General features: G+C 33.5%; 1 protein-coding gene and 1 pseudogene across 1 annotated transcript in view; one reads left to right on the forward strand and one right to left on the reverse strand.

The window, feature by feature from the left end:
* DCC (DCC netrin 1 receptor) overlaps positions 1-12,249 on the reverse strand; it is a 941,371-nt gene that overhangs the window by 851,823 nt on the left and 77,299 nt on the right.
* On the forward strand, positions 7,395-7,475 carry LOC123232847 (annotated as a pseudogene).

Below are 12,249 nucleotides of genomic sequence, written 5' to 3' on the forward strand. Positions count from 1 at the left end.
GAACCCCATTCTTTTTATATCATTTTCCTCTGAGAACTAAAGTTTTCAATTAATAACCACGAAATTGGTGTTCTGTCTATTTCATGGCTGAACACTCAGGATTCCCATTCAATTTGATGCTACATTTCCCAGGCCACCCCAATTCAATTCAATTCTATTCAACCCAAGACACCTGTGTGCTCCTCTCTATCATAGGTGGCCTTGATTTCTCACCTAACTGAACCTATTGTCTCCCTGATCCTCCTGATTCCTATTGGTTTCTTTAAACTTGACCACAGGCCCACTTGGTTTAGATTACCTGCCTGATCGAATCCTGCTGACTTTTCCAGATCATTCCTGCCCTTCTTCTGCCTATGTCATAGTTACATGAGATTCACATAAATGACAAATATACTATGTATATTGTATGCTACAAAATAAACAGCAACAACAAAAACCAGGTCATTGTATTTAGCAATTCTTTTAAAAGATTTGAATGGTTATTGCCTTAGAAATCTGTCTATAAATAAAGATCAACCTATTTTCCTAGCCAAGTGTCAAATTTTTCCTTGCTCCTAACCCCCCCAAAACCCCTACAAAGTCAGAAATATAACACAGGCAAGAATATTTTAAAATATGCCTTTCTTTCCTACTTTAAAAAAAACCTGATTACATACATCTCTTCATCCATTAAGTGAAGTTTAGTAAATTTTTCTTGTCATTGTGCTAGTTCATAATGAGTACAGTATACCCCTCAGTCCAAGTATACACTTTGGGGGCTCATTTCTCCATTCTCCAATTTCATGCTCCCAGCTGGGGAAAAGGAGGAGTAGACCCCAAACATTTGTATTCTGAGCATTGTTTAATCAAAGGGAGAAGAACTGAAATGTCTATATTCAAGTCAAGGAACACCACAACATAGTTCCATCTGGCAATAGAAGGAAGAGTTTCTGCCAGCTGGCTTTCCTTTCTTAGGAGGAAGAATCTGTCTTAATAAAGCACTTTGAGAAAGATACTCTGAACTCAGCCTTAGCCTTTATTATTAGTAGGCTGTAAGCTGACCTGAATGCTAAGAAACCTTTCTTCCAAACTATTTCCTTGAACTTCAGACCCAAAGAACAAGAAAAAAATCACTTCCCCAGCTCTATAGCACTCAGATATCTATAAATCTGAGGTTTTGTGGTCAGAGATAATGATTCTCTTTTGACTGGGAATGCTGCCTTCTTCAGAGAAAGAGCCATCTTCCAAAGTATATCTGATAGTTATCACTAATCTGAAGACTAGGACAATGAATTTCATATAATTGGCCTGTTTCACCTACATGCACTTCACTAGGACCCCCTTTTGTAAAGACTTCATAACATAAAGGATATTTCCTTTGGTATGAATGTTCCATCTACTTAAAAAAATATGGTATACTCCTTTATCAGACCTTCTACAGGGGTTACTTTAATTGAAATAATTCATCACTTGGTGATGAGTCTCTTTGAATGTTACTAGTATGAGCAATGAATAATGAAATGTTCAATGTTGGAAGGGAGCTAAACTTACTATGTAATCCAATAAACGTCTCAAAATAAACACATTGTATTACAATTGGTCTTCCAATCACTGTTTGAATGCTTCTAGTGAAGAAGAATCCACTCAATTCTGAGGTGGCCCAGATCTTTTTTTGCATAGCTCTAACAATTATGAAGATTTTTCTTCCTGACAACTAAATTTCCAAGAGAGAATTGACTTATTTTGCCTTGAACAAGAAACACAAAGTCTACAACATAGCCCACACTGGAAATCTTTCCAACCTGTGCTCCAGTGGCTTTCCCTTCAAGAACCAAGATGCAACTTCATAGGCTATTGAGGTATAGGAGAAAGAATTTGGAGAAATGTTTGCATTTTTAATTTTGGTGGATAAGAGAATGAAAATGGTAGGAGGTTTGGGATGTCACTTGATTACAAATTAACACAACAGAATCTTAGAGAACAAATGGAAAAGTGCTAAGTAAGCCCAACATATACTCTTGACAAGTCAGTTTGCCATTCTCTCTCTCTCTCTCTCTCTCTCTCTCTCTCTCTCTCTCTCTCTCTCTCTCTCTCCTCCCAACCTCCTATATTTTTAGTTTCCATTTGACCCAACTTTAAATCTGTCATAGCATTTAAGAGTATGCCAATTATACATCTCTGCTGAATAAATGTCAAAGCAATCAAATAAGCTTTCATAATTTGTCTACAGGGCATGGAGTTCTTACTGCCAACAATGTGGTTTTGATGTTGGGACATGTCATTACATTTTCTTTTACACTTCATAATAACATTTTATCCCACTCTAAGTAGGAATTCTAAGTAATGGTTCACTTGGAGGTGGAAATTGATCTTCTCTAAGATTAGTTGTATTTTTTAAAAATTCTACACAGGTTATTGACAAAATCTACTTGATTTTAGGCCACTGAAATGAATTAAGTTTCTCTGGAAGTGGGTAGAAAATATTTCCTTCATTATATAAAACTGAAAGTTTCTTTTAATCCAATTAAATACATATTTAAGTGCCCACCACATGAAAAAGCAAATTTATAGCTCCTTTAAAGAAAAAAAGCTTTATACACATAAATACATTTATACATGCACATGCTTTGTATATTTATCTTTTTTACATTGAACTTTATCCATTATGATTTTGATATATTGTAGGTCACATAAATGAAATGGAGATTTTTTTCTGGGAGGTGTGAGGAAGCCACAGATGACCCAGAATAAAATTTAGAGGCCCAAAAATGCATACGTAATCTAAAATTTACAACAAGGTACTATAAACATCCCATCAAAGAAAAAGAAAAAAATTCAGATTTTTTTTCAAGTACAAAAGGGAGGGTCAAATCCTTTACTCAAATTTTTCAGGTTGTTGTGATGACATGCCACCAATCTTCACAATGTGGAAGGGATAACTATATATGCACAGATGCGAATATATGTATTTAAACATATCTAGATGTATATCCAAAATATTAATTACAGAAATAAAGAAATTTGCTTCAGTTGAAATTAATGTGAAAAAGACCTTAAAGTTTTGGTTTACACATACCCAATATTAAGCCATCAATTTTTCATTCTTCAAGGCATGAATTCTAAGCACAATAATCCTTGACCAATGGTCATTTGACTTTTACTTGAATGTTTCCAGAGAGGAATAGCTCACTATATTTTTTTCTTTTTCTCACTCTTTTCCTTTTCCTTCTCTTCTATGTCCTCCTTTTAATCTCTTTTGAAAGGAGTCACATTTATTGCTTGACACTTCTAATCATTAGAAAGTGCCATTCTATATACTAAGGACAAGTCTGTCTCATATCATTTCCATACATTAGCTTTGATATGGTATGTGTTTTGTTCTGCTGTTTATTTGTTTTATTAGCTAATTAGGTTTTAGAGTTTACTATCATGAGAATAATGTTGAGTAATCAAAGTAAGTACTATTCATTGCCTACACACCATGTTATGGCAAATGGATGGTGGTGGAGACAGATTTCTTCTCAGGATGGCTGGTATTTGGGGAGGACACAGGTCTTTGTAATAACAAAAGTTGCCCAGTAATGAAATGGGCTGCTTTAAAAGTAGTGCATTTTTTAATCTCTTGAAAAAACTGAAGTAGTGATTTAAGGATCATCTATGAAGAATTTTGTCAATAGAATTCTTGTATTCATATGTAGGATTAGATGGCCTCTGAGGGTTCTATCCTACTCTGTGTGGATTATTGTATGAAATGGATCTGACACTAAACATTTATAAACACTTCAGAACTAGTGCTATCTCTATCCTTTCCTTACTTCTTTCTAATTCCTTTTTTGATTCCTCCACAGTTGGTTACTGTTAGGCAAGGTAAGTGACAATAGTTATTCTAATCAGCCAATTGCAGATTCAAATTTGAAATAATAGGTAGCCTTTTATACTTGAATTTATCTCAGAGGGAAAAGGTTCCAGGAAAACCCAGCTGAGAATTCCAATCTGTTTAGTTGGATATTTGCATTTTATGTGCTAATATTTTCTTTGGGAAATAGTCTAAAACAGAAATTCTAAATGATAAAGAGCTCTTCAGACTGTGCATTTTGTTATAATTAAATCAAAGTTTAAGCCTTATAAAATATAACACTTTTTACTTCAAATAATGCAACATTAACTACCCATTTACACTCAATCTACTTATCCCATTATATATTCCATTATTATCTTCGTATCATCATCATCATCATCATTAGTCATTATCATCACCATTAAGTATTTATTGCCTTATATATGATAAACTATTTTCATATGCTTTTGAGACAATTCTGCTGGTAGGTTCTGCTATCACATCTCCATTTCTTCCAAAATTCACTTATTTTGAAAATTTCACTACTTCTTTCACTGGTTCTGCTGTTCTCAAAGTTTCTTAAAAACAAACAAGTAAACAAACAAAAGTTATGTTTAACTTTTCTGGTTCTTTAGTTTTGTACATTGACTCAGTCATGAAATTATTTTGCTTTTCTCCTTTGTTTTTTTTTTTTTTAATTCTCTCATATTTGCTTCTTTCTTCTCCATTCTCCATGTCAGCATATTAATCTAAACCAGTGATTCCCAAACTTTTTTGGCCTACCACCCCTTTCCAGAAAAAATACTACTTAGCCCCCTGGAAATTAATTTTTTTAAAAATGTAATAGCAATTAATAGGAAAGATAAATGCACCTGTAGCCATCACCGCTTCCATGTATTGCTGCAGCACCCACCAGGGGGCGGTAGCGCCCACTTTGGGAATCTCTGATCTAAACCCTTCAACATCTCATGCCTAGATTGCAATACATTCTTAATTTTTTGTCATCATATCCTTGAGTCCATACTTTAGTTTACTTCTCTGTAATAGGAAGATATTGAACTACATAATATGTAAAATGCTTCCATTTCTAAATCAAGAGCCTATAATTTCATCCCTATTTCCTCCTTTTGGCAATTTACCCTACAATTCTGGCCCATTAATTTCTCTAAAGAAATTCTTTAAAATGAGCATTGCCATGGAATGTTCAATGCTTTTGAAATAAGAAGACCAATATTCCTTTGTGATTCTAGTTAATATTGTGTCCCTGATCTTTCTTGCCGAAATTGGACAAATCATTCAACCAATGCAGTCTGTGTTGCCTTTCTTTAAAAGGAGAAACTTTGAGTTGATGGCCACAGAAAGTCCTTGTAACTCAAAGTCTATTGTCCAAAGATTTCACAGGTTATGTTTTTTAAAACCCTTACTTTCTACCGTAGAATCAATACCATGTGTTGGTTCCAAGGCAGAAGCTTGGTAGGCTAGGCAAAGGGGGCTATGTGAGTTGCCTAGGGTCACACAGCTGAGAAGTGTCTGAGGCCAGATTTGAACCTCTTATCTCTAGGCCTAGCCCTCAATCCAGTAAGCTAACCAGCTGCTCCCTCATGTGTTATTTTTAGAAAAATCTTTTTCTTTTAATAACTTTTTTAATAACTTTAACTCTTTTAATAACTACCTCATCAAATCTGGTATGACTATGTTTGGCTTAGACAATATCTGTGTGATCTTAGACAAAATGTTTTAAGTTCTGAGTTTCAGTTTTTACACCTGTAAAATGGGGATAATGATACATACTCCCTACTTACAGGGTTCTTGATTATAAAAATTAAATGCTAAGTGCTTTATAGACTAGAAAATAATGTATGAATGTCAGTTATATTTGATTGTTGTCTTTCTCAATTTTCCCAAAGCAACTTTAATAGTTGACTATTAAGGATGATTCTTTTTAGACCATAAATGTAGTGTTTCATGCTATTTTTGTTGAAAAGATGGAGAGAGACAGCATTGACACTAGGACAGTTAAGTAGAGTCATAATAAATTGTAATTAAATAATTGTTATTTATAGTTCAATGTCAGCTTAAAAGTAAATTTTTATTGGAATGCCCTGGTACTAGGACTGTGCTTGCTAAAAACTGTATCAATGACATATTAATGTAAAGTTGGCATACTTACCTATTTCACAAATGCCTTTGAGGAAGAAAAAAAGGCAAAGTGTGTACTATATGCCATGCACTATTCTAAATACTTTACAAATATGATCTCATTTGATCCTCACAACATTCCTAAGAATTAGATGCTATTTTAACTTGAGTTCTTCAGCTGAGGAAACTAAGGAAATCTGAGGTTAAGGGACTTGCCCAAATTTACATGAAAAATAAGTATTTGAGGCAGGATTTTAATTCAGGTCTCCCTGACTCCAGGCTCAGCACTCTATTCATTGTGTAACCTAATTGCTTCTAGCTTCTCCAAAGTTAGGAGAGATAGCTAGCCTAATAGATGACAGGTATTGGATTCAATAGAGTATCTTAATAAGCTCAAGCATCAAGTGGATTTTATCAGATTAAATTAATTGTGACATGTAAAATCTTATAGTTGGATTTAAAAATCAATTGCATAAAATCATGAATATGTCTTGATATTACTTCTGAAAACAATCTGAAAAAATTCTAGTAAGCATATGTCAGAATAAATGAATGCAATATTTTGTTGTATTTTATTTATTTTTTATTTTGTTAATATATTTTTTATTTAGAATATTTTCTCATGGTTTCAAGATTCATGTTCTTTCCCTCTTCCCCAAACCCCCCTTCCCCCATAGCCAATGTACAATTCCACTGGGTTTTACATGTATCATTGATCAAGACCTATTTCCATATTATTGATAGTTGCACTAGGGTGGTCATTTAGTGTCTACATCCCCAATAATATCCCCATCAGCACATGTGTTCAAGCAGTGTTTTTTTTCCTATGTTTCTACTCCCAGAGTCCTTCCTCTGTATTTGGCTAGAATTTATGTAGTACTTTAAAATTTGAAAAGTACTCTGTTGATGGTGTCTCATTTGATCCTTAAAACAATTCAATGAGATAAGTTATCACTAATTTATAGATAAAGAAACTGAAACTGAAAGAATTTAAGTTGACTGACTTATCCAGGATTGCAGAGTGCCAATGCAGGATTTGAAGTCCTCTTCCTGACTCCAAGTCTAGAATTTTATTCACAATGCTACCAACTTGCCTAATATATATATGTATATATATATATATACACATATATGCTGTATTTATATAGTTTATGTATGATCTCTGAATCTATAACAACTTATATTCATATATGTTAACTACTACTATTAATAAAGCACCTAGCATGTGTCAGGCACTATGTCGTAACTTTTATAAATGTTCCCAACATTGATCCATAATACTTTTAAGGGTTCTCGACACATTATAAGCACTTAATATTTGTTAACCAGTTGGTTGTTTGATTTATGTAGTCATATCAGAAAAAGATTGTTGCTTTGCAGTGATCTAGACTAATCCTTCATATTGACATTCAATTTTCATTCTCTAGGAGCAGTAACCATCACTTCTCAGCCTTTTGGCTAAGATCAAGTGTAGTATCTAGGAGCAATAACCAAATCTAAGTTCTACTTCTGACTTTAACTTAGAAAAATAAAATAGAACATAATAAGTAAATACATTTTAGTGTTTAGAGTAAGTTCGAGGTGAAAGAGTCTTCTAGGGTGACGTTGTTTTTCAGATGATGGAATAGGAAATATTTTAACACATCTGATTTTTTTTCTTTTCTTTACATTTTTTTTTTTACATTTTTTATTTTTTTATTTTTTTTAAACCCTTAACTTCTGTGTATTGACTTATAGGTGGAAGAGTGGTAAGGGTAGGCAATGGGGGTCAAGTGACTTGCCCAGGGTCACACAGCTGGGAAGTGTCTGAGGCCGGATTTGAACCTAGGACCTCCCGTCTCTAGGCCTGGCTCTCAATCCACTGAGCTACCCAGCTGCCCCCTTTTCTTTACATTTTTGAATAAACCTCATTGATATGCTAGTTGGCTACCTCATTCAGAAATGATCACATATGGGGCCAAATATATCATTGATGACCTCAAAACAATGGATTGTACCATAAGTAGTCAGAAGCTTCTCTTCAAGGCCAGATTCACTATCAAACCTTCAGCCACACAGTTATGCTCCTTGGTTGTTCAGATCTGTTGAATTTTCATGAGTTTTGCTTCTGGTACCATGCATAATCATATGCATAGAAGGAGACAGTGCCAACCCAGGTCCTATTATCTATATCCCACTTAATTTAATTTAAACTCATAAGCAGTATTTCAACCATTTGGTTTTCTGGCTATTTATATCTTCAAATTTTTTATACATTCAAAATAAACATGATCTCTGGGCCTATTTTTTCTATGATCAATCAACTACACCAAATTTGAGCTTGGTGCTTAATTCCTTTGTCAAGGTCTCTTTCCATCCCCTTTCCCTTAAAGTTGAGTACACTTCACCAGAACTTTTACATTGTTGCTTTGTTTTCTATTCTATTCTTAAACTTAAAATGTAAGTTGACTTGACAATGATTCCCCACAAAAAACAATCATCTTGTCAGCATCAAGCAAATATGATTCATATGTACTATGTATTGATCCCTAGCTCAAAGCACAGATCTGTTGAGGAGAGTAGAGAGGAGGAAGAAGAAACATGTTTCATATACTTTTGTCCAAAATGAGTGATTAAGAAGTTCTATATTGAATACCAGATTAGAAATAGGTTACTATGGATATTCGCAAATTCTCATTTTGCAGTCTTACATATAAAAGAAAGAAAATCTTACTAAAACTGCCACCTAACAGGTCACCATTTTCAATCAGCTTACAAACAGCTGAGTGATTTCCTAATCATCCCACAAGCCTCCAGCTTTATGATAACAAGCAATATAGTAGATTTTTCTCTCCTAAGCAGCTCTGTAGATTTGGTTTGTATGCAAGCCTAGCATTACATTAGAGAGGTAAAGTTTCTGAAACTTTCAAAAGACTAAAGACTTAGAGGATTTTTTTATTTGCAAATACAATGAATAAGTTGAAATCTGGAAATGTAAGAAGCAATGGAGTGTAGTGAAGTTAGAGAATGCTGGAATTAGTCAGAAGGTAGAAGATAAAATCTTATCTCAATTATCTAGCAAGTCACAACTTACAACTTTGGGTACCATTTCCTTATCTGTAAAACAACAGATTGAAAGACATGATTCATAAGATCCCTTCTAAATCTAAATCTTAAAAGTTTCTATGGATATTCAGAATATATATATGTATAATGAGATATGGTTTTCTATCTATATCCAATATATATATATCTATCTATTCTGTTTTACTTATTACCTCTATCATCTTAGATCTTAGACAGGCCACTTGACCTCTCTAAGTATCATTTTCCTCAGAAGTAAAATGGAGGTATGTGATTAGATTATCTCTAGAGTCCCTTTTATCTGTTAATATTCTTTGAGTCTATTTCCTCTACTCATTTCCTACTGATATTCTGAATCCATAACATTCCTCTTTTATGAGACTTGATGGGTTTTCTGGGTCATTACAGGATTCCTTAAACCTGATTTAGATCTTCCTTGGGTGATCTGAAAAATCATGTGTTTCTTTTCCTTTGAATATTGTGTTTTCAGGTTTTCTACTTGCCCCAATGATGCTGCCTGCTTGAGAATGTAACAAAATGGAGATTGGTTAATTTATATTCATTTGCTAGTTGTTGTTTTCAAAGGTTTGTCTCTAGACTTGAGGAGTACAGCTCATATAACTGCAATGAATAGGCCACTCTCTCTCAAGGTATTTTTTCCACTCATTGATTTTCCTGTGCAGTGGATGGAGGTTAGTACATGGTGTCAGAAGAATAATATTATCTATTTTTTAATTTCTTATCATGATTAATTTTCTCTCTAACTGAATTTTAACTTTAAACAAAGATGAGAGACATATGATCTTTCTTTTTCCTCCCCGTTTTGTCATTTGAGCTAAGCAAAAATATAACAGCAAATGTCTATTGTTACCTTAGGACTATTTTTTTTATTTCTACTTTTTAAGCTTTCTAAATGGTCTGATATCTTTATTCTGCCATATTTCTATTGATATACATTTTAACTTTTTCGCATTTTATGTGGTTCATTGCAGAATATAATCATGTAATATTATTGTATATTTTAATGGCATACTTACTGCAATGTATAACATTATATATTAATTATTAAGATTATAAAACTGTTGTGAAACATCTAATTATATCATGTAGACATTCTATTATTTGATTATCTTTAAGTAAAGACTGTACTACAATTTTCAAAGTTGTTTTGAAGCAATTCATTGCTTCACTTAACCAGTTTCAAGTAGATAATCTCTAAATTCTTCAAACCTAAGGCTATTGTAAAACACTGATATTTTCTCAATTTCTTCCTTCTTTAAATTCATACAAATTTCCAGTTGTTAAGAAAAAACTTAAAATGAAACATCATACCAAATAAATGGTTTTGAGGAAGTATAATGATGCTTATTTTAAATGACTAAATATAGATATATAGTTTGCATAGCAAAAATACATATGCTCTGAACTACATACAAAGAATATAAGAATTTATGGTGATTCAGAGGAAAAGCATTCTATAAATCTAAATGCAAAGTGACTAATTCCTCTGTGAACTGGCATGATTGAGGTAAAGGATGCCTCAAATTACCCAGGCACTTGTCAAGTTTATATCAATTCTATTATTTTCCCTTTCTCTTGCCAATTTCCTATAACTCAAAGAACTATGAAGTATAGAATTCATTGCTTATTGTCATCTTGATAGGTGATGAATTTCCCATGAATAGGGGTCATGTGTGTGTGTGTGTGTGTATTCAAATCTGGGACAAAAATAATGAGATTTCAGAGAAATAGTCTATTCTTATAAATCAACCTACTGGTTCTTTCTGAAATAAATATGACTGTGATTGTATTTGTATTAATTAAAATGGTTTACCAGCTCATCAATGTCTTTTTTAAAGTCACTCCCAACTTCTGGATATAAACAAGGGTACAAGCTCAACCAAAATGATGATTTTTTAAAAATTTTTCTCTGATTATTTGGAGTGATTAATATTAAAGAAGTCTATTTTTTGACATCCAAGGGGATGTGTCTTTCACTTGGGGAGCTTTCCCTCCAACCAAATGTCATGTTTCCTTGCCTAGGCTCTAGAATTCTACCTGCCTAGGTTCTCATGGCCATTATCTATCTCTCCCACACCCATACTCCAAAAAAGTTGAAGACCTAAGTCTACCACTCCACCCCATGAGTTGTAGGCCTAGAAAGCCACACATACAATGACTCAGGATAGGACCATTTTGAAGGATCATCCCTAAAGGATTTTTTTTTTAATTTTTAATTTTTATTAAATTTTTTTAATTTAAAAAATTTAATTTAATTTTTAAAACCCCAAAGGGCTTTCTTATGCCAGTCTTCCCATCCCACGCCCCACAGTAAAGGTAGACTTCTCCCTTCCCTAATTCCTAAGATCCTTTGCCATCCATTGTCATCATATTCTCTGGAACCTTCCATTACCGTCAAACATTAGAAAGTGCTCCGGATATAAGGTCAGAGGACTTCAGTTTAAATACTGACTCAATTACTTATAAGTTATGTGACACTGGTCAAGCCACTTCACCTCTATGGGACTTAGTATCTCACTTGTAAAATTATTAGATGATGTCAAAGTTCCCTCTAACCAGTGATGTGTTGGCAAATGTTTAACAACAGTTTTTTTTTTCTTTTCAGCAGGGGATATGTAAACTTAATCTATATTATTAAATGTTTCTCCATAACACTTCTTAAGTTTAGACAAGTGGGATCATATACATTGCCTGTTTCATATGGCTTACAGGATTTCCCAGTTTAAATGAATCAGATTAAAATATAATTGGGAACTATTTAATGAAATAAATACCAATACAAAAAATATTGATAATACTAACATGTAGTTTGCCAAATCAATACGCTGGCATAAAGGATCCTTATGTGTTTTGCAACCTTTTCTACTTGAATTTGACAAAACAGGCCTAAACATCAAAATAATAAATCAAGCCCTGATCTGTAGCATTTGTCAAACTGCAGGGTGTAAATTTCTACACTGACAATTTAACAATTGGGTCTAAGAGCCAGTGGTGCTATCTCTAGGATATCTTTGCTTTCAGCTCAAATACTATGATTTTATGATTCTAGTTTTCTTCCCCTTACATTACAGGAATTTTCCAGTGCTCAGTAAAGCCCAGCTTCATTTGAAAGCCATCACATCTCTTGGAATTTAGGAACCCATGATCCTAGTACTGAAGTATTAGGTCCTGGCTTCCATTGCATTTAATCAAGCAGCTACCCATACTCA

This window comes from Gracilinanus agilis, chromosome 1 (genome assembly GCF_016433145.1).
Source record: "Gracilinanus agilis isolate LMUSP501 chromosome 1, AgileGrace, whole genome shotgun sequence".
NCBI classification, from domain to species: Eukaryota; Metazoa; Chordata; class Mammalia; order Didelphimorphia; family Didelphidae; genus Gracilinanus; species Gracilinanus agilis.